Here is a 24,613-nt window from a genome sequence, read left to right as displayed (position 1 = left end):
GGGCTGGTTCCAGTCGCAGGCACCAGGACTATCCACACAAATGAGACTTGTAGGAGCAAAGAATAGTAGAACAATAGTTATTCACAATTGGATTTTGGTGCATTTGTGCATTTCAAATGTAAGCCAGTGCATAAAAAAGATGACATTTTGAAAAATACCCTCCAAATCAAACTCTAATATGCGTACATACAAATTAAGGGATGTAGAAATAACTGCTTCTTTTAAACTCTATGGGGCAGGTGTAGAACGCATTTTGCATGGTGCAAACTGCGAAAATCGCAGTTTGCGCCATGCAAAACGCGCATCGCGATGCACATTCCCATTTTGCGAGTTGGTGCCGACTCACAAAATGGGAATGTGACTCGCAAATAGGAAGGGGTGTTCCCTTCCTATTTGTGACTCGCACCGCAATGCAGAATTGCTTTGTGACCGCGAACGTGGTCGCAAAGCAATTTGCAGTTACCACCAGTGTCACACTGGTGGTAACCCAGTCACAAAAGGGAAGGGGTCCCCATGGGACCCTTTCCCCTTTGTGAATGTCGCCATTAATGTCCAATGGACCACTGCCTACTCTGAAAAAACGAAACCAAATGGTTTCGTTATTTTTTTGTATTGCAACTCATTTTCCTTTAAGGAAAACGGTCTGCAATACAAAAAAAACTGCTTTATTGAAAAAGCAGTCACAGACATGGAGGTCTGCTGTCTCCAGCAGGCCACCATCCCTGTGAGTGCAGGGAATCTCAATGGGGTCACAAAATGCGACCCACCTCATTAATATTAATGAGGAGGGTCTTTCCGACCCCATTGAGATTTGCAGAAGGTGTCTGAGACACCATTCTGCACACAGTTTTGCAAATCAGAAATTGCGAGTTGCACCGACTTGCAATTTCTGATTCGCAAAATCGATTTTTACTACATCTGGCCCTATATATTTTGCCTATTTTAGAAATACATGTTTCATTGATGCCCATTTCTCACTCTAGATATTTTGCTTTAAGAATAAGTCTATTTTCGGTAATCAATTAAAAGCCTTTGTGTGGTGCAGCTCAGTTGTTTGCTATGGGCAGGTTGGATTCTCGGAGAACATACAAACTCTATGGGCCATATCTATACTTTTCGACGCACAACTGCGCCAACGCAGTTGTGCGTCAAAAAATCTAACGCCGGCTAACGCCATTCTGAAGCGCCATGCGGGCGCCGTATTTATTCAATGATGTTAGCCGGCGTTAGCCGGCGGAGCTGCCTGGTGTGCGTTGAAAAAAATGACGTACACCAGGCAGCTCCGGCGTAGGGGAATATGGAGCTTGGGCGCCAAAAAATGGGGCAAGTCAGGCTGAGGCAAAATTTTCGCCTCAACCCGATTTGCGCCATTTTTTTTTACTCCCAACCCCCATTGAAATGACTCCTGTCTTAGCAAAGACAGGAGTCATGCCCCCTTGCCCAATGGCCATGCGCAGGGGACTTCTGTCCCCTGGGCATGGTCATTGGGCATAGTGGCATGTAGGGGGGCACAAATCAGGCCCCCCTATGCCACAAAAAAAAAAAAATTACTTACCTGAACTTACCTTATGTTCCCTGGGATGGGTCCCTCCATCCTTGGGCGTCCTCCTGGGGTGGGCAAGGGTGACAGGGGGGGTCCCTGGGGGCATGGGAGGGCACCTCTGGGCTCCTTCCGAGCCCACAGGTCCCTTAACGCCTGCCCTGACCAGGCGCTAAAAAACGACGCAAAAGCGGCTGGACGTCATTTTTTTTGACCCGCCTACTCCCGGGCGTGATTTTTGCCCGGGAGTTTAAATATGGCGCACATGCCTCGGAGTCAATTTTTTAGACGGGAACGCCTACCTTGCATATCATTAACGCAAAGTAGGTGTCCACGCTAAAAAATGACGCAAACTCCATGGACTTTGGCGCTAGACGCGTCTAACACCAGAGTATAAATATGGAGTTCATTTTGCGTCGAATTTGCGTAAAAAAAACCAATGCAAATTCTGCGCAAACGGAGTATAAATATGCCCCTATATATCCCTAACACTAGAAGGGCCTAGTCAATGTAATGGTATATTTCTTTGTGAACTAGCCATTGTGACAAAAAGTTACAGATTCAAATAATGTCACAAATACCTGTGTTTTTCCACTGATTTTCAATATTTATTTATTTCAACAAATAGTTTCCTTGAGAAAACCTTCAAGAATCTACACATATGCCCCTTGCTGAATTCAGAATTCTGTCTACTATTCAGAAATTTAAATGGACCACCCATGGGTTTCACTTTGGTTTTTACCACAAACTGGAAATAGATTGAGAGCGCAAAAATACAGAAAATAGGCTACCTCATACAAAAATGCCGAAACGGTGGTACAAAATTAGGTTTTTTCATTCAGCTCCTCATGTTCCTAAATACTGGGAAGATGGTGACTTTAGTACAACAAACTATTTGAGGATGCCATTTTTAGAAGAAAAAAAAGAAACACTTTAATCTGGAGCACTTATTCCCACTTTAAAAAAAAAAACTCAAAATGTTGCTATATTTTGCCTCGTTGGAATGTGGATTATTAGTAAGGGCAGGTAGGTACCCAGAATTAATAACAAGGCACAATCCCACACTAGATCCAGTCAAAGCCTAAATAAATTAATCCTTTCTCACCCCTTGGCAGCTAGGCCCATGAACAGTTAGACTTAACTTAGGAGGGAGGTATGAAAAGCAATAAGTATCAAGCAAACAGTCAATAAATAAAGCACAACACAATAAAAATCTGGCACCATTTTATAAGAATAGAAAATAAATGTATCTTCAAAATGAAAGCAAAAGGACATTGCAGGGAACCGGAGATATGATTTTTTAAAGATTAAGGCGGTCATTCCCAAACCGCATGAAATCCATGGCAGTAAGCCGGGGTCAGGCGGGTTGGAATACCGCCGGCGGTATGTAACGACCGCCGGGCTGGAGACGCCTGGCAGTCGTTACCGCCGTGGTGGTCGGCGGTGAAGCGGCGGTAAGACCGCCAACAGGCTGGCGGTCTTTTTTCTGACATTCTGACCATGGCGGGTACCGCTGCTTTACCATTCCGACCGCCACGGCGGTAACGACTGCCAGGCTGGAGACCTGGGTCTCCAGCCCGGCGGTCGTCACATACCGCCGGCGGTATTCCGACCCGCCTGCCATGGATTTCATGCGGTTTGGGACCGCCATGAAATCTATGGCGGTAAGCACTATCAGTGCCAGGGAATCCCTTCCCTGGCACTGATAGGGGTCTTCCCCACCCCCCACCCTCACCCCAACCCCCTCCCCTACCCCCCCACCACCCCCGCCATCCCCAAAAGGTTGCAGGACCCCCCTCCCCGATCCCCAACATGTACACAGACATACACACATACACGCACGCATACATGCACGCATTCATGCACATACACACGCCCCCCGCATTCATGCATGCACTCTCAACATACACACCCCCCCTGCATTCATGCACGCACTCTCAACATACACACACACCCCCCCGCATTCATGCACGCACTCTCAACATACACACACACCCCCCGCATTCATGCACGCACTCTCAACATACACACATACACGCACGCCCCCATGCACGCACACAACTCACAACACCCCCCCGCCCCCTTTCCCTAACGGACGATCACCTTACCTGTTCTGGTGATCCTCCGGGAGGGAACGGGACCCATGGGGGCAGCTCCACCGACACCGCCACGCCAACAGAACACCACCACAGCGAATCACAAGTCGTGATTCGCTGGGCGGTGTTCTGTTGGCGTGGTGGTGGAGGTGGAGCTACCTCCACTTCCCCGCCTGCTGCCAGTATGGCTGTTGGCGGCTCTTCGTCCGGAAACGGCGGAGCGCTGCCAACGGTCGTAATGGCCCGTGCACTGGCGGTCTTCCGTACGGCGGTCCCTCGGCGGTCTACAAAAAAGACCGCTGAGGTCAGAATGACCACCCAAATGTAAAAATGTGCTTACTAGTGCCTAAAAACAAAATCCACCAACGAGAACATCTGGTAATGCTTGACCAGGGCAAAGCCAAGCATTGAGGCTGACCACTGTAGAGCTCAGGTCTTATACACTGAGCGGTAGGCCTCGATCATAAGTTTGAATTCTGACTTAGCCTCTTTTTTGGAGCTTTTTCTCTTGTCAGAGGTCGAGGTCCCTCTTCAGGTCAGCTTGCAATGCAAAATTATCAGCTTGGCCCAGTGCGAGGTCCCGGTCAACTCCTGGACATTTCTACGGAGCTTCAGCCGGACACCTAGAATTCAGGCCCGGGTTGTGGTTCAATGTCGCCAGCTTGACTCTTGACAATGGGTCAGTCACCTTATGTAGTTTTTTCACAAAGTTGCTCCAAACTTCTCTACACTTATGGATCTTCTTCCATATATATATACAAAAAAAAGACTCAAGACAGCATGAAGATTCGGCCTCCCCACACTGCAAGTTTTTTTAAACCACTTGTCAGTGGCACAATTAGTATCGCAACTATTAACAACCCAAAATATATCAAGAATGAGTCTTTGTGTGAAAGAAAGCCATCTTATGTTTAAGTTTGCCCTGGCTGCTGCATTTCAATAAAGCAAAATCTCTCTCCTGGCAATATCTGTAACCTTTTGAGTGGCATAAGCCAGATTATCCAGGGTACAGCTCAACCTAGTGCCTCCATTACTAACCGTTTAACTGTGAGGAATTATTTGGCCAGATTACTCATTTCAGAAATGTGAAGCTGTAGTAATGGTAAATGGATTATGGTCTTTAAAGGAACTAAATACTACACTGTGGCCCATATTTATACTTTTTGACGCAGTTTTACGTCAAAAATATTACCGCCGGCTAACGCCATTTCTTTGCGCTGTGCGGGCATCAAATTTATACTTTGACGCACAGCGGTGCAAACCACAGGTGTGAGTCATTTTATTTTACTCAAACCACTGCATCATGTCGTAAAGGAAAACGACGTTAATGCGGCGGAAATGACTGTGAGCCGGTTTAGAACACCGCAAACTGGATATGCTGCATTTTTTGACGCAATTGAGTCAAAATTCGCCGCAAACACAGCAATTTGTGCAGAGGAGAGCCAAAATGGATCCAGATGCTTGCACAGACCCCAGGAAGATGACAACAGACCAGGAACCAGCCAGGAGGACCCACACAAGACCCAGGACAGTGAGAAGAAGAAAAGAAAGTGTTGCTTCAGTGCAGAGGAACAGGAAATTCAGGTGAAAGAGGTGACAGAACACCAGCACCAACTGTTTGTCACCTCAAAGTTGCCAATCAGTAGGAGAGAGGCAATATGGCAACAAATTGTTGACAAGATCAACAGTGTGGCAGAAGTACGCAGATCAGTCATCGAGTGCAAGAAACGCTGGCATGACTGCAAGCGCATGACTAAGGAAAAGATGGCCAGGAACAGGAAGGCAGCACTGCAGACTGGAGGTGGGAGTCCCGCACCACAGGAGGCCCTGGACCACATGGAGGAGATGGTCGCAGCTGTCTTCCCTGAGGAGATCGTCACAGGGATTCAAGGACAGGACAGTGCAGCCTACCAGGAGATAACGCACATGCAGGGTAAGTTGCATAGGGAATTAAAATGCACTAATGTTAACTGCAACTGGGGGGTGGACATACCTACTACACAATGCATGTCGGCCATGATATTCAGGGAGTGGAATGGGTAAAGTGGCAAGGCACGGGGGCATGGCCCGTACTGAGGAAACCTGGGGCACACCACTACAAAACACCAACAACCTTTGCATAGGGGTATGTTGCCATGCCAGGGATGTTGCAAAGGTTAAGCCAGGCCAGGAGGGCAGGATACAACATAAAACTGGCAGCCCATCACACGTCAGCCAGTATACTCCCTACATTAACTAGGGCCCAATTAACAACCTCTGGCCATACCTGCAAGTGGAATGTAACATTGACAACAGTTGCCACTACCACCTCTGCTGTGTGTGAAGGTTAAGTAGCTAATGGCAGTAACGTCCCCATGGATCAAACACACCCAAATTAGAGGGTTCAGGATGACAACATTATCAATCCCCTGAAATCAAGACAAATGTTCCAATCCTGTCAAATGTGATTGCCAAAAGTTGCCACAAACTTCACCCATTGTCATGAACATTAGGAGGTACACAGCACTAATGTCATACCCATGATGCATATGTCAGGGTCCACCCTGTGCCTGGGTCACTATATCTCCAATGACACCATGCAACATCCCAAATGTCATACTGCTCAGACAACAGCATTGAGGGGAGGACACATGTAACTATTCACAGAAATACACCAGCACAGTCAGAGGAGGAAATAGTACACTGCTACGACTATCAGTGCAATCCAATGTACCACACATTCCCCAACATCAGCAGTACACATTACCAATGCTGACATCCATATTGTGCCATAACAATGCTATACATAGTATATGCTACATCTCAACTACATATAGGTGGATGTGAAAGATCAGAGACTGGGGCAGGTCCAGATTGTTACATGTGGTGCTAGTGCCATCAGAGCACCCACAGCCAGTGAAAGGCATCACCATGAGAATAGAAGTAGACGGAGGGTTGAGTAGGACAAGAAGGTGGCAATTCACAATTTGGCCAGAACCAAAATCTAGAGGATATGATGCTGACAAGTCACTAACTGACCACAATACATGTGACACGCAGATGGGGCATAGGCCTGGGAGAATGCCAATCTGAAAGACAGGAACAATGAACAGGAACCAAGATCACAATGTGAAAATAATCGGAAGGCAGGCATGTCACATTACAAAGCCCACAACACTGACACACTAATTGTACCATATCTCATTGCAGAGGACGATGAATCTCCAGCGGATATGCCTGTCCAGGACTACCCCAATGACATGGATGACGAGCTGACAAACATCAGCCAGCAGACCCTCCAAGAGGTCCTTGGAACCCTCCAGACCCCACCTTCAGTCACAAGGAGTAGCACAGAACTAGCAGCCATCACAGAGGACCCACCCACAACACCAATTGTACGACCTGCCAGCTTCAATGCAGCTGAGGACTCTGACCAAACTGGCACCAGCTTTGAGAGAACTGTAGTTAGAGTACAGCGGGATCTGGTCAAGGAGGTGCAGGTGGGGATGCAACATATGGCAGGCAGCCTGGAGGGGGTGCGTTTGTGCATGATTTCAACTGAAGAACAGGCAGCAGCTATGCAAGGCGAGCAACTATCTTGCAGGAAGTAGAAAAAAGGTTGAAGGAAATCAGCACAGCCATAATACAGTTGACCCAACATCTACAACAGCAATCCTGTCAATGCGTGCACGAATGCAACATTGAACCCCTCAGGGCCGACCTGGCTGCCTACCACCGTGATGTTGCTGCTATTCTTAAGAACCAGCAGATCCTCCTTGCTGAAGGACTGCCCTTAAGACCCCCACAGGTAGCAGCAACTGGGATGTCTGACTCCACGTCTTCAAACATTGAAGTGTGTGTTGCCCCTTCACAACCACCACCACCAAGGGCAGAGGAGACTACACACACATTAGAAGATGAAGACGTGGAACAGATCACCTTCACACGTAAGAGTACCCAGTAGCACTAGTCCCTGCCACATGGCCACATATTACCAAGGTCCTGTGCTTTGTAACATGTCAGTCTTGCAACCACTGTACTCAAGCACTGTTCTGCAACCCACTGTTTATCTTGTCACCCTGCCCGGTGTCTCTCACTAACTCATTGGCAAATCCTGTCCCTCTGCACTGTCTGACACATCACCCCAGCATGTCCAATGACATGTCCTTTTGCATATGTGTCTGATCACAATGGAAGATGTCACAATAATGGACTCACAATCATGGACAATGTACATATAGCACTACAGCACTCTTAAAATAAATAGCACTTACACAACCACTTTGTCTCTGTGTAATGTGACACATCAACCGTGCGGTAGATCAGTGATGTTTGCCTCCTATCAATGATTATAGATTGTCAATACAACTGCCCTGAAATAATGTGGGCTGATAACTATACACAGTGGCCTGGATTGTGCCATCATCTGCCCTTACTGAGGGTTAATTTTGAGGGAAATAGAAACTATACAGTATAATGCTGTGTTGGACAGAATAATGCTTCCTCAAGGGATGTCTAAGCCAGAAGATACCGCCTTCAATTTTTGCTGAAAGTGAAAACATTCGTATTTGACATTTGCCCCAATTTAAACCTAACACACACCAAACTGCATGAAGGGATGTGTCTGAGTTTCCATACAAATAAGTAACCATGCTGCACATTGTAACAATTGATATGTGTGAGTTATGTACACTACACTACAAGAGAGCATACTACCACTCACCTTATAAGGAATTGCTTGGCCATCAGGCTGCAGGCAGACTTAACACAGTGTCCCCAAGTCCAATTCTGGTAGCACAGTATGTGACTTTGAAAGCATACATCACAAAATAACCACACTTTGGGATCCATACTAACCCTGAGTGGTGGGTGCAATGAATGGCTGAATCTTAGCTAAGTAGCTTTGGGGTAGCTGCCAATGTATCAGCTCAGTTGGGATATGGTTGTAGCATGTGACACAAAAGCTTATAACAAAGAGACACTGTTCACTCAAGGCCCTGATCTACAAGCATTTGACACATATTGTAAAGGGTTACCTACATATTTATTAAAGAGTAAAAACAGAAGTTAAAACTAGGGGAAAGACCTTACCTAACCTAATCTACTATAACTACACATTACCCACAACTGTCCCTAACTAACCTAAGCTAAACTTACTTATCACATTTAATGAAATGATCTAAACATCAACCCCCCACCCCCCTTATAAGACGGGACACATGGAGGACAACAGATACTAACCTATACACATATTATCCTATACTAAACAAATTGATATATTTTTTTTTAAACTTTTTTTGTAATGTTCTTTTTTTTTCTTTTTTCTTTTTTTTTAAACAACCAAACCCCAACATTGCCCCCCACCCACCCAGTCACACACATAATATAAATCTGAAGAAATAATCTGAAACCCCCACCCACTACTACTAACTAAACTAACAGCCTATACTAACCTAACACTAAGCCCCCTAAACACACTAAGTTTAAGAACCAGGAAAGAGGAGGGAGGGGAGGGAATCATTTCTGCATTCATGCCTACAGGTTGGCCCTCCTCAGGGTCTTTTAAATGGCACGCACCAGCTGGTTGACCTGTGCCACCTCCTGCTGCAGTCTGGTCATCTTTCTTAGGACACGGTCCAATTTCCTTTGCATCTCTGCAAAAGCTGCAGGGTCTATGGATGCTGCATGGGTGGTCTGGGTGCCATCCGAGGAAGTATGGGCCCTTGTCGATGCAATGTCTGTAGGCTGCGGGGCAGGTGGTGCTGTGACTGCTCCTGGGGCTGTTACAGTTGATGGTCCTGCAAAGGTCCCAGCTGTTGTTGGTGCCACCTGGCTGGTAGTGGTGGTGCTGGTGCCTGTGTTAGACATGGAGGGCCCCCCTTGTGCAAATGCCCTCCACGCTCCGGAGGCTCTTTCATGGCGATTTTGTCTTGCCATGTTGCGGTACCCAGACTCAACATCAAGTATGTGGCGGTATCGCATTGCCCGGCGTTGAAACTCCTGAATCTGGATGGGAGTCATATTTGCAGCTGTTAGGGCAAATAGAAAACCAAACATTAGGTACTGCATTGTGTGAAATGGCTCAAGAATTAAATCAGACATTACATCTAATGTATCTGTAACAGCCCATATCATCATACAGATGACTTACAGTCCCTGGGGAAGTACATGGCAAGCCAGCCAGCAAATGTCCTATCATCAGATAGCACATCCAAACCCTACAAGATGGGTAACAACTGGAATGACTTTGGCATCATCCACCACTGCCAGGCCAACCAATTTCTATGTACAGGATGGCAACCTAGGGCCACAAGATCTGTGAGTTGTAAATGGACTTGCCAGTATAGAAAGTATGTGCTAATCATGAGTGGGTACCCTAGGTTTGGACAAGTGATTTACCTATTTACATGTCTTTGTACCAAACTTGGATCATCAGTCCTAGGTACACTATTCCCAACCCTACGCCTGTGTCTGAGGGGGGGGTGGACAATCAACAAATAATTTCTAACAACAAGGACACCCAGGAAGCTTTGGAAAGCTGTATATGGGTTTGGCCAGCATACCACAGCACACCACAGGTAAGGAGGAACTCCAAATAGGATACACCCAAACCTTGGACAATTCCATCAACTCTTATCTTTGGAAATGCATACCTTTGTCCACATCAGTTACTACTAGTAAGCCATGACTAACAACAAACAGATAGATGCAAGCACACCTCTGGCCATGAGCTGCATGCACACCTAGGCCATTGTACTCAAGTGCCTCATACTTGTAGCACTACATGTGGAGCTACATGCAGCTAGGAAGTTTAACATACAGTCAAACATGTCCATTAAAGAATAGGGACGCTGAAGTCTATGGCTAACACTTTGGCATCCCTATTCTGGGAGAATCAGGGTCTGACTGGCTGACTAATTCACTAATATGATCCACTGCCACTTTTTCAGATTTAAGTTTTATCCACATGACTCATCCCTATTCACATTGCCGTGCCTACAGGACTGAGCTAGAATCCCAAATGATGACAATACGATTAGGATCGGCCAACTCAAACATGGTGATAAAATGATATTCTACTCATGGAACAAAACAAATGATTGACCAGCGCATCACACCTTGCTATGGTTCAAACACACAGGAGTCAATCACACATCATCAGCTAACACAACACAGAACACAAATATCAACACTTACTGGAGATGTGTGGGTCCGTAAATTGAGCCACCTCTCCAATAGTGTAGGGTGCCGGTCCACCTGTAGGGCATGGAAGGGAGAAATGTGCTCAATGTCTGTGCACTGTACAACAATCCAAAATACAAATTCTATGTGTAATGTGAACTCAGAAAGTAAAGCCTCTCAGACATGATGATACTGCATCCTACATACCACTGCAAACCTGTACAGATCTGGGGACTCCAGTGAGTGATACACACATATCTGCACACATGCAGTGGCCCTAACTATCATGTCGTGGCAAACATGCTCCTTCATTAGTGAGCAGACAAAATAATGGAGTGTATTCCTCTCATCATGTATATACATGAGAGACATCCAAAGCCACTTTCCGTGAGGACTGCAATACCAGTCACCCAGACATTGTGACTAAAACCAATTTTAGACATACAGGTACAATGTACAGAGGGCCAGGGACAGTTGTTCGCCCTCAAATTGTATCATTTTCTTCAATGGATGTGCCACAGCTATGGAGAGTTGCACCAACCATAGAGATATGAACCCATGTGCATACCTTTTGCCAGCCATCCCTAATTGAAATGTGGCACTACAAACCCCAAATATCAGTCTAAGATGTTAGCTGAGCACAGCTATGACTTGTTACGTATGTGTCCAAATCCAGTTCAGGCATGTATCCAAAAAAAATGGAGGGACACAATATTTATGAACATTTTTGGGGCTTCCATGATCTGTTTCCTGACACACTCACCGACCACACATGAAACATATGTTTGCGCCACATTGCCATCATCAATTGACGTGAAGGCTGCACTAATTGTCTGGCTACTGTTGTGTTTATAAAGTTAGTGTAGCTGTTGCGTGAACAAATGACGGTGATGTGTCGAAAATTTCTACACCTCACAGGCAACTGTGGCTCATATCTAAACATATTTTGCACCACATTTGTGTTGCTGTTTGACACAAATGCGGCGCAAACTTACTACATACAATTGTATTTTGTAAGTTTGTGCCACTCTTGCTGCAAAACAGCTCGCAATTGCGGTGCTAACAAAGTAGAAATACGGCCCTGTATGTTTCACTAGCATTCCACATGTGAAAAAACATTGCCGGCAGATTAAGAAAAAATCAGCTACTGTCACTACAGAGCATTTAGACGTGCACATTACCCTGATTTGTACTCACCAACAGGGCCACCAATCACAATGCCCAGGTGGTCCAGCAGATCATGCTCCCTGGATACAAGGTCAGCCCAGCGGTGCTTCAGCTGGTGGTCATTTGTCTCCATTTGTTGTATATCCTCTGCAGATGGTGCAACACCTTTGCCCACCGGAGCCTACGTGCCTCTGTGTGATAACCTTGGATCACACGACCACCTACCTCAATCATTAGGGGTAGGAACCCAAATGAACCCACCCAGCTCCTCCTCTCCCATCCTGCCAAGACAAGGTCTACCCAACATTATGTGAGAAAAATAAAGAGGGGATAAATGGGAAAAAAGGAGAATAGAGAGAAAGTAGGACATGAAAAATTGAAAAATACAACAAACACAGCCCAACTATACCCAAACTACCACTACCCACAACAGACTCCCAACACAACAAAGACAAATGTTGACAACACAAATGACCACAAAAACACTCAGACAGGATACTACAGACAGTTATGAAACACAAAAAGACAATTTAAAGACCAAACTGGAGACAAAATCACAAAATGCACAGAGAGACAATTCTAGACACAGCCACACAGTCAGGAAATATCACAGACTGCAAAGTGAAAGTGAAAGTACACCCATTGCACCAATTCTGTAAACAGGATATCCTATTACATCACTTCCTGCCTCAAATGCAATGCGTTTTTATTATGTGTCAAAATATTATGACGCTTACAGTCTGTGCGTCATTTTTTTTTTTGGGACGCACATGAGTAGATTTAACCCTGCATCCACATGGTTCAAAAATGTTCCAACTTAACCAATTTCCGGGGGTACAATGTGGGAAATACCGCTCAGGGCCAATGGATGTTTCAGGGCATTGTGCGTCATATTTCTAAGCATAAGCGTCATTTTTAGACGCATATGCGTCATTTTTTGACGCGTATGCGTCAACATTTCTGACATAAACTGGGATTGGGTCATTTTCCCATTTAAGCGGTACATGACAGTTGTGACAATACAGAGATAGGCTGATTGCACCCACTGTGGGCATTATGGTATATGTGCACATGTGACAGATCATACTACCGGTACTTGGTGTACAGGATTTTCACTCTTCACTGACGCAATAGATGGCCAAACGTGTGGCCTACAAATATGTATTACCCAATTTGGGCATGTTTGGCGTCAAGAGAGGATAGCAAGGCGACACACATAAGAACAATAAGTCAATGCCTATGGGTCAATGTGTGTGAATTGGATACTACTATTGTTGTTGACCCACTGTGTGACCATCACAAGATGCATTGCAGCAAATATGCTTGTATGCATGTGGAGTCATTGTGTTCAACCCTCAGATGCAAGTCAGTGTGGAAATGTGAGAGGACATGTGTTAGTCATACATGTAGCCGCAACTCCTGTTTGTACTTTCAATTTTTTTTGTAACATAAACACCACAAATGACAAAGCATGCACTGGATAGATAGCAGACGGTTGTTCATGTCAATGGTCCAAAACTTGGCCATCACATGTCCTGGAATGTTGGATACTACTTCCTAGGCAATTGTTTGTTGAGCCACCATGAGTCAGGCACGGGTACATACTCTGTGGGTACCGTGTTTGTGACACGGAGAACCAAAGATAAACCACATTTGTATTGTTATGCCACAGTTGAGGTCATATAATTGAGCCATGTCTCTCCTGTGGCAGTGGAGGACAGGTCTAGTCATGAGTCTGTGGCACCATTTCCTGTATCTATGAAGTATCCTTCGCAGATCTATAGAAGTAAAGCCAATGATGATTTGAGAACACACATGGGGACGGTCCAACCCTGTCACTGCAGACATGTTATGAGACTGCCAACAGGGCAACCTTGGTGTACTGATACAGTTAATATCTCAGTATTACTGTACCAGCAGGTGTCATCACAACATTTGTACACAGGTTGGCCTCTAAAATTCCCACTGCATCTGGGAACATCATTGCCTCTGTGCTGATTAATCTCACAGCCATTCACCACACACACCCCATCAATATGTTGGGAGCAATGTGAATCAGCATGTGGACTGTCAGGGTCCTAACATGTGTAGACTTTTCATGCACATTATCTGACGTTGTTTGTTGTGCTGGAGGCACCATACCTAATCCCTGCACACAGCCATGGTACACTGTCAAAATTTGTCACTCATGCATACATGAGGCCCAGACATGGGATAGTCCATGATTCGGTTATTTGGAGACAAGTTCCCACCCATGGTACAATAAATAAACTGATTATGCTATACATTTTTTTGAGTATGCATTATAGACCCACCTGACACAATACCCCAGGAGGAATATGAGGTTTGGGAAAGCAACTATGATACAAATGTAGCCACAAGGAACCTTTAGGGTAACGTAAATACAGGAGCCAGTCAGGCTAACAGGATGCAGGGTCAATCAGGATCCAGATAGTTCACAAGGTAAATACACAGTGGTCAGACTGAGACTGGTCTAAGGAGGAACAAGACAGTTGAAATGGAAAACTGTGTTTGTCCTGTGTTTTGGAAGGTAGAGACATTAAGCCAAGGGCTGTGTTACACAGCTGATTTATACAGCAAGGCATACCAGTGTTATAGATACATTGGCAGCTTCTATGCTGTTCCAAGCATCATCAAGGGCAGTGCATGTTCAAATGGCTAGTCTCCATGGAGGTTCTCACAGGTGTGTGCAGCATCAGTCTCTCACAAGTCCTGTATGTGAGATTCAAGTTCAAAGGGCCAACAGTACCTTTCACATGGGAATCACTGTACAAGTGATATCAGGTCTTAGAAACTACAAGCCAGTGCATTATTTCACGTGACGTCCATGCAGACAGAAGTACAATGACTATGGCATACCATATTAAAGGGTGAAGCACACTGGATTTAGATTGTGAGTACGGGAGTGTGTAGAGTAGGTATTTTCTGGGTGTACATATTACCATTTCAGGGACCTCTGAATACTGGTGGGATGAGACCAGGAACATGGGTGTGTCAGGACTTAGGACATGGGCTGACAGGTGCAGGGGATGTCATGTGAGCAATGATTGTCATACCTGGGGCACTTGTGCTATGACTTTGCTGCTTATATGGAAATCTAGTCACACATTGTCCTTGCAAAGATAGGTGATGTAACAGTTACTGCTGTCAAGGGTCTGGTCATACATTTCTGTTAATAATGTAATAGCACATCCACTGTCTCATGTATGATTTCTTTTTTTCCATTATTGACTGATAGGGTCTTAGTTGTGTGCCATATGCTGAAATGAACCTTGTTGCCAACATGTATGTGTGAAATAGGTGTGGTCCTCTGCTATCGCCCTTCAAATGTGAAATATACAGGATATATGTTGTTTACAGCGTGAGTGAATGTGGCTGTACATTCATACGCATCTAACTAGTTAAGCAAAGTTCTGTGTCCTAATCGGTATTTCAGCAATGCTCCATGAGGCTACACTCTGAAGCTGATAGTTACAGATAATGTTATGCAAAAATGATTTTCCAGACCATGATATGGTGATTAGTATAGGTGTTTATTTACATATGGTTAGACAGTGGTGATGGGTGAGTAGGGGCAAAAGAAATTTTGTGCAATCTGTTGTCTCCGAAGCAATCCTGCTGCTGTGTTTGGATGGTCCCGCTCATTTTGATGGCCAGCATCCTCCTCTTCCTCCTCTTCAGGCATTTGTGGGTCGGGTTCATATAGGGGAATGTTCCTTCTTACACATATGTTGTGCAGGATGGCACAGGTCAAAATTATTTTCCACACCATTACTGGTGAGTATAGGAGGCTGCCTCCGGTGATGTCGAGGCACCTGAATCTAGACTTCAGGATGCCAAAGGTCCTCTCGACTATGGTGCTTGTCCTCCTATGTGCCTCATTATAGGCACGGTCTGATGCAGTACTTAGGTTGGCAAATGGTGTCATAATCCATGGCTGGATCCCATACCCCTGATCAGCTGAAAGAAAAAATTAGTCAGAACATGTTGATGTAGCTTGCCCCATAAATATCACCTTGCATGGCAGTAGGGGCCATATGTACGAACACATTTTCCCATTGACACAGAATGGGAAAATCCCTTTGCTACATCTGGCCCTAGGTCTCTTGTGTTGTCTGTGACTCATTGGTGTTTGTGTCATTGTGCCGATTGCTAGGCTTCTAGGATGTACCATCAGAATTTGGTTGTTTCCTTATCTGAACAGGTGTTTGGCTGTTGACCGAATGTCAGCAGAATTTTTGTAGAGTTGCAGTACAGTGTGTACTCCCTTGCATTGTGACTTGTGATACAGGTGTCCCTGTGTCCTAACTGGGGGTGAGATGATAGTTGCATACACAGAATCAATTCGACAGTGGCGGTAACACGATTGCATCTATGTACCCTGGACATCCCATACAATTTGACATATGCAATAGATTAATTTAAGCGTCAGTGAGACCCTTTGATTTGGCAAGGTGACATTGTGCAAAACATCTCCGTACGTTGTGAGCACTGATGTGTTAACAAGTGACTATTCACTAGTGTCACATGTGTGACAAGTTCACTGCAGACCTATTTCTCAGCCCTTGCCAAGTCGACTCAGGTTGCTACGTGTTCCTATACTACTGAACATGTGCAGGTTCCGATGGCTAACTTGGTTGTGAGGTTATCATTCAGAGTTTCAGAAGGTCCGTATGGCAGTACATCTGTTGTGTGTGTGTTAATTTGTTGCAATGGGTATGTGTAGGAATGTGCATTTTCAATATTGCACCATCAAGATGTGTTCTTCGCACAGTCCACTTGCTTCTTGGTAGTGGGCAATGCGAAAGCAGGAGTGATGTGAGATACTGGAACGGCCTCAATGATTGCCTTCATTGAACTATGTGTGTCATGGTGTTTGACCTGCAGCTAAAAACATTACACACCCCTTACACAGTACGTATTGATTTGAAGGGTGTTGGATTGATTGTTATTGATGTGATATTGAAAGTTTCATCTTCCCAGATGTACAGCCAGTTGGGGCCATGTGTTTGTCATTGTGTTGTTTTTTAATTGTTCCCTTGTGTCTGTGGAGTGGCATCAGTTGTTATTTGGAACGGTCATTTGCCCCTAGGTATGTCTCCCATTGGGTGAAGATATGAAACATGCCTAGCGGTGTCACAACCTCAGTGTGTTCCTGTCTACATGTCGATGTCGTGGTGTATGTGTTGTGTGTCCTAGAGGGTTGCTGTGCAGTGTGTATATAAGTAAGTTTCTGTACGTACCAACACGTAGTTCATTTCCATATCGTCCATCCTAGAAGTGTTGATTGATGGTGCAGTGACGGAAGATGAATGAATCAAGTACAGTCCCAGGATACTTTGCCACAATGTTGGTGATCAATCCCTGGTGATCGACAATGGCCTGCACATTGATGGAGTGTGTGTGCTTCCTGTTGCTGTATAGATGTTCGGTTGCAGCAGATGGCACAATGTATACATGGGTGCAGTCAATGGCACCAAGGACGTGTGGGAAGCCATTAATTAGGTAAAACCCCTGTTTTTTCTCCTGCTGCTTCTGCTGTGTGTTGGGGAAGCAGATGTGGCGGGGTGTGATTGAGATGATGGCATCCAGTACCTTGGGGAGGAAGGCAGAGAAAGATGGCTGTGAGATCCTAGCAACCAGGGTGCCAGTGATTTGAAAGGAGCCACTTGGCAACATGTGTAGTACAGCTACCAGCTTGGTTTCGGGTGGAATGGTGCGGGTGTCTGCAAGCTGGGTGCCAACTGTGGCTCAATGTTGCGCAGCAGCTGCTGAATGGCTTGCCAGTTCAGCCTGTACCTCTGAATGATGTCTTGTTGGCTGAGTCCCATAAGGGTAGTCCTGGTGCGGAATATCCTCTCCTGCCTTCTGGGTTGCCTTTGGGGTCCCCGCTGGTGTTGTGGAAGCTGCTGTTGTTGTTCCTGTGCTCTGCGTCTGTGTGCATGCTGGATGAAAAGCACCTCCATGTCTTCCTTTTGGAGCTCTGCTGTTGCTTCCGTGTGGTTTCATTAAATACAGGTGTGTTTGCCCCATTTTAATGCCTACCCTGACCCAGGTGTTATTTTTTTACGCAAATCTGGTTGTGTGTCATTTTCCGACTCCGCCTCCCGGCCATGCGTCATTTTTGAGCGGTAGCATAAATAAGGCGCACAGGTGTTTAAGTCATTTTTTGGACGCGAACGCCTACCTTGCATGTCATTAATGCAAGGTGGTCTCCCGCATCCAGAACACACAACGGGATTTTGGCGGCCACGGGCGTTAAAGTTTAAATATGGTGCACGGTTTGCGCCGAATTATGGACACACATTCGGCGCAAACAGAGTATAAATATGCCCCTGTATCTATTAATGGCTCCAACCCACAAAATTAAATGTATGCATTAAAAACGCTAATGCTATACTTTTTATTATTCACCATTTCTAAATAGAAATTTACACCAAGGTGTGGACTTATATGTCCCTACACCTTCAAAAAGGAGGTGACGCCACCTGTGAATGAATTTATTAGTGTAAAGTTGCTACCAGTAAAGTTTCACCTTTTGGTAGAGATCTCCACGACCAGGGTAGACATTTCCATATGGGAATGCAGGTGGGGTCTTTATTAAATTCCACTTATTTAAAAACATGAATATATACATTTGAATATAAAATGGTAAAATTAATACTCACCCATTTAACAATTGTATTTTTATTCAATTGTAAGTACACTTGGTTAAACAGTATGTATTTGATTTGTGTTATACTTTGTGTATTTTTTAAAATAACACAAAATATTTAATTTCATTTTTGCCACATTAAGCACATTAACAAATATAAAATTAAATGACCTATTATTTATATTTCTTTGTTTTTATTACTGTTATATATCTGTTGAACATGACATCCTCAGTGTAATTTTCCACCAACGTTTTGCATTCATTCAGTGTCAGACTTCAGTTTTGCTGGTCCTAGGGCTCTGCAGGGTTCACTATAGCTAACCAGTGCTAAATTGCTTGTGCTTTCTTCCTAAAACATAGTTACACTGGCATTCACTTAATTGTCACATTTAATTTACGTGTAAATGTACGTTTAAGTCCCAAGTAAAGGACCTACCTGTCCTGATGGACTGTAAGTTAGCTAGTGTGCCTGCAGTACTCAGTGTGCCACCTGCTAAAGTTGTCTTTAAAAAGTGCCTCAGGCATGCAATTGCAGCCTTTGTGTGCAATTTTAAACTATCAATTTGAACTGGCATTATAAATATTTTGCCAGGTCTAAACCTTCATTTTTAATACAGTATGTCACTCCTTGGACAGGCCTTAAACAGCCCATAGGGCAGGGTACAGTATATTTAAAAGATGGGACATGTACTTTCAACTTTTACACGTCCTGGTAGTAAAAACACTAAAAACAAGGCCTACCTCGCCCATGGGCTACATTGGTAACTTTAAATTGTGAGCAGGTAGGTGTGTCTAAAGAATTGTAATTTAACCCTATTTAATGTTAAAGTCAGATTTGGAGTGACAATTCTGAAACTCCCAACTCTAGAAAGTTAGCATATTCTTGACTCAACTATTTGGTGCCTGCAGCTTGATTGCTAGGCCACATAACTAGGTGTAGCTAGTCTTTGTGTATTGTTCTAGGCAGTGAAACAAAGGGTGACTAGTTGTTGTGAGGATGGGCTATCTCTGACTTGATAGAGGAGGAACTGTCATCAATCACACTGTACATCATTAAGGCGCTGCTTGAGCACACTCACAAATGGTTTCACCTAAGTCTTTTGTGTCACCAACAAGCTGAAACCATGGCAGAGAGGAAGGATCTTCCAGACACCTCTGTAGGGGGAACTTCAGAAGCTTCTTCCACTTCAAAGGTGGCACAAGGAATACATATTGGACTCTAACAACCAACTCTTCAGGACACATCTGGACCTGAGAAAGACTCCTCAGAAGGACTGCTGTGCCACTTTGCTGAAAGAAGGACTGCTACTCTGCTGCCATGCTGCCAGAGTGAGAAGAACTGGACCTGCATCAGGAAACCAGGACCACCAGATTGACTCCAAGGGCTGATTGGCTAGCCTCCTGATCAGAGCCTCAAGGACAGAAAAGTCTCCAACCACCCTAATCCCCCCACCTACACTCTGCCTGCTATGAGTTATAATACCTCAGGTGGTTCTAACCTAGTCCTGGATCCTTGAAGTGGGCCAGAAGGTGCTGTGCCAGCCCAACTGTGGCCCTAGCATACCTTGCAGCTCTGCATCTGAATTGCCACTACACAATGCAGGAATTCACAGCTATATAGAACCACCATTGAGCGCTGCATCCTCAATGCAGAACCGCGCATTGCAGCCCCATAGTCCCTCAGAGCTGCCACTGTATTAGGCATCCTTGAAGCAGGACCTTCCATTTCAGCCCCACAGCTCCTCATAATTGCTACTGTTTGACTCATCCTCGATGGAGGGCCTTACAAAGCTCTACAACCATGATTTCAAATACTTTGTTCAGCTGACCTAACTTGGTCACTGTATCTGGCCCACACTCCATCGTGGACAGCCTGAACTTGTGAGATTGTCCCGTTGTGGCACAACCAAATAAACACAAATGGCGCATGGTGTTTTAATCACTATTTTTACTGAAATATATCAAATTGCATGTCTCCATTTCTGCTGATTGGAATTTTGTTGTTTTGGTATCAAATAAAGTAATAAAATATATTATTTGTTTTGAACTTTTTTCCGCACTGAGAGTAGGACAGGTAATCCACAAATATACATTCACCAACCCAAATATTATTGGTAATGGAGACAGAATAGTAAATCAGGTACCTCCCCAGGCCTATTTAGGCACTTTCCACAATAGTGTTGGGGTAGACGTTACATCTGACCCCCTATTATGTGCACTTTTCCCAATGTTAGTTGCACTGGACTTAAAATATGAATTTTGATCCCCCATCCCATATATGTTAGCTGGAGTGGAATTAGAAAAAGACAACGGCTGATTGCTGCCTGAACACAAACATCTATGTATTTAATCCCATGCTGCAAATGCTGCAATTGTCAGTCACTGTCAGCTCTTTTACTAACAAGACTTCTCTAATATGCTAGTGTTTTTAGCTTCCAATGGTAAATCCAGTGTTTTAAGGGGTATATTTATCAACAAATCACTAATCACATTTAAGAAAGTCACTTTTCTGCATGACAGGAAATGGGCAGAATTGTGCTGTACTTATCATTGGATAGTGCATTCTCATCGTTTCCCAGTGCTGTCCCACAATGTGCGGCCTGGCACTGACGTAGGCACTCTTGCACCATAGTTCAAGGGTGCCTGCTTTGTAAGTAGGATTGTTTTTGGGCAACAAAAAAAAACCCTGAGGCATCTTCCTCTTTAAATGTGTGCTGCAAAATGCAGCACACATAGAAAGGGGTAGTAATGAAGAAACATAAAGATATTTCTCCTCAATATACTTCAGTTTTGGAGGCATAGGTTTTTGACATATTTCTTGGTCTACCAGTTATGGTAAATCTGGGACTGAGCCAATATCCATGGGGGATGCATGGGAACACCCACTCTCGAGCCATGGGAAGCACCTATTTGTCCTGTGTTGCATTACTCTAGATTTATCAAGTCAGGCAAGGCCATGGAAGGTGGCCTTGCTTGGCTTGAAAAATCTGCCTTAAGAGCAACTCCTTGATAAATATGGCCCTAAGTGTGGACCTTCCAGCAAAGCACGAGACCCTTAAAAATTACATTGACCTGTGGGCACTGTTGATTGAGAATTTTCTCAATGCTGGAAGCAGCTGTAACATCCTACTCTGGTGGACAAAATACATTATTGTTCCTATACTGATGAAGGGTGAGAGATGAGAACTTAAGTTCTAATCTCGATTTCCCAATGTATTTTATTGTAGTCTGTAAGCTTGAGCAGAAATAAAAGAATGTTGCCTGACACCTAGTATGGTTTTGTGCATGCTATCTTAGCTTGTGCCTGGTCATAAATAAATATATTTCTGCACTTTGAGGATCTATGCATTTGAATTTTGGGAATTAGTTTGGCCCTTGACTGTGTTGATAGTTCAAAATCTTTTGCTACTGTTGAGAGTTGAGCCTAACATTATTGATATATTATAGTACTAAACTACTAATTTTCTGTTAAGATTAGTTGTGGTTCTAGACAAAAGTATTATAAGGATTTTAGCCCAGATTGTTGAGTTCTCCAGCGGTATCTACTCATCTTGCTTCTTTTTACTCAATACACCAATAATCTTAAAGAACAGTTAGGGAAAGTGGTCAGAGCAACCCCAGACAGGGCACCGAATTTATACCAGTGTGATTGTATGCTGACAATGCTGTCATTTATTTTAGGACTGAAAATGGTCTTAAAAATGTGATTAATCACTAAGGCCCTCATTACGACCCTGGCGGTATAGAACCGCCAGGGTCGCGGGACGCGGTGGCACCGCCGACAGGCCGGCGGTGCCCCGCGGGGCAATCTGACCGCGGCGGCTTAGCCGCGGTCAGTAAAGGGAAACCGGCGGTCTCCCGCCGGTTTCCCGCTGCCCCCAGGAATCCTCCAACCGGCGCAGCTTGCTGCGCCGGCTTGGGGATTCCGACTCCCCCTCCCACCATCCAGTTCCTGGCGGTTCTCCCGCCGGGAACCGGATGGCGGGAGGGGGAGTCGCGGGGCCCCTGGGGGCCCCTGCAGTGCCCATGCCAATGGCATGGGCACTGCAGGGGCCCCCGTAAGAGGGCCCCTACAAGTATTTCACTGTCTGCTTGGCAGACAGTGAAATACGCGACAGGTGCAAATGCACCCGTCGCACCTTCCCACTCCGCCGGCTCGATTACGAGCCGGCATCCTCGTGGGAAGGTCGTTTTCCCCTGGGCTGTCAGGCGGCCTTTTGGCGGCCGCCCGCCAGCCCAGGGGAAAACTTGAAATACCCGCCGCGGTCTTTTAACCGCGGCGCGGTATTTTGGGGGGCGGAATTCTGGCGGGCGGCCTCCGCCGCCCGCCAGAATCAGAATGAGGGCCTAAGTGTTATATATGAATGATTTGGATTCAGTTACCAATTTGTCCATATCATGCATTATGGCCCAAAACTACATGTACAGGGTGTTTTTGACTAAGTGACAAACCCTTAAGAATGTTGTGGACTTCTGTTTTTTGGGAGTGCCATTTTGCAATATGACTAGATTGATTAATCCCTACAATCTCTGAGGCGAAAGCTCATACAATCATGTGCAATCATATTTAACTTCCATCTTATTTTTATGAACAAGACACTGCATCAAATGAAGACCATATATCAAAGCAAATACATCTCTGCTGTTGCTTATGGTGGAGGTGCATGGGGTTACATGTATTTTTCCAGCCTGCAACTGGAGTAAAACACATTTTACAGGTGTGTGATTGGTGTGCCACCCTAGATTTTGCATCATAAGCCCCATTGATGGGATCCTCAACAACAATGCAGGCCTTGACCTTACAGCCTCACTGCACACTTCGCTGTGTGATGCATCTACAACGCAAATCCTCACAATGCCTCACAAACCCAGATTTGCGGTATTATGTTCAACAGGCCTAACTGGGCCCCTGTAGCCAACCCATGATCCACCAAGATCAACTTGTGTCTTTGTTTCAGTCTGGCACAACCATATGCCCCATTTGGCGCTTTGTGCTTTTTGGCACTATTTTTCACTAAAATCTTTAAAATTGCATATCTCCAGTTCTACTGATTTAATTTTTGTCATTTATGTCTTTGTTTTATTTAATAACAAACGTTCTATTGTTCAAAAGAGGTTTGAGAACCCTCTTGGGTGGTGTTTTTACTCTATTACTGTTTGAAGTGTTGCACAAATAATTTACACATTGCCTCCAAGTTAAGCCTGACTGCTCTGTGCCAAGCTACCAGTGGGTTGAGCAAGGGTTAGTTTGAGGTTGGATTGTTCCCCATCCTGAAAAAGATTGTGGTAGCTGCTTGACCAGAGCTCACACATTAATCAACCAAAAACCCAATTTATGATCAGTGGTGAGGATTAAGACATTTGCTTGTGCAGTGGCATACAGGGATTTAGGGGCCAGATGTAGCAAACTTCCAAATTGCGAGTTGCAATTTGCGAGTCCCAGCGACTGGCAAATTGCAACCCGCAATTTGGAATGCAGAAAGGTGTCTCAGACACCTTCTGCGAGTCGCTATGGGGTCGCAAAGACCCACCTCATTAATATTAATGAGGTGGGTCGCAATTTGCGACCCCATAGCGATTCAGGACACTCACGGGGATGGTGGCCTGCTGGAGACAGCGGACCACCATATCCGTGACTGCTTTTAAATAAAGCAGTTTTTTTTTTCAAAGTGCAACCCGTTTTCCTTAAAGGAAAACGAGCTGCACTTTGAAAAAAAAACGAAACCTTTAGTTTCGGTATTTTTCAGGGCAGGTAGTGGTCCATTGGACCACTGCCTGCCCTGATTTTTATTTTATTTTTCCAGACACAAAGGGGAAAGGGGTCCCTTGGGGACCCCTTCCCGTTTGCGCCTGGGTTACCATCCACTTCAAGTGGATGGTAACTGCGCTTTCATTTGCGACCGCAATCGCGGTCGCAAATGAAAATGCATAGCATTGCGAGTCGCAAATAGGAAGGGAACACCCCTTCCTATT

Source organism: Pleurodeles waltl, chromosome 1_2 (assembly GCF_031143425.1).
Source record: "Pleurodeles waltl isolate 20211129_DDA chromosome 1_2, aPleWal1.hap1.20221129, whole genome shotgun sequence".
Classification (NCBI taxonomy): Eukaryota; Metazoa; Chordata; class Amphibia; order Caudata; family Salamandridae; genus Pleurodeles; species Pleurodeles waltl.
Note: the sequence above shows the minus strand (reverse complement) of the source record.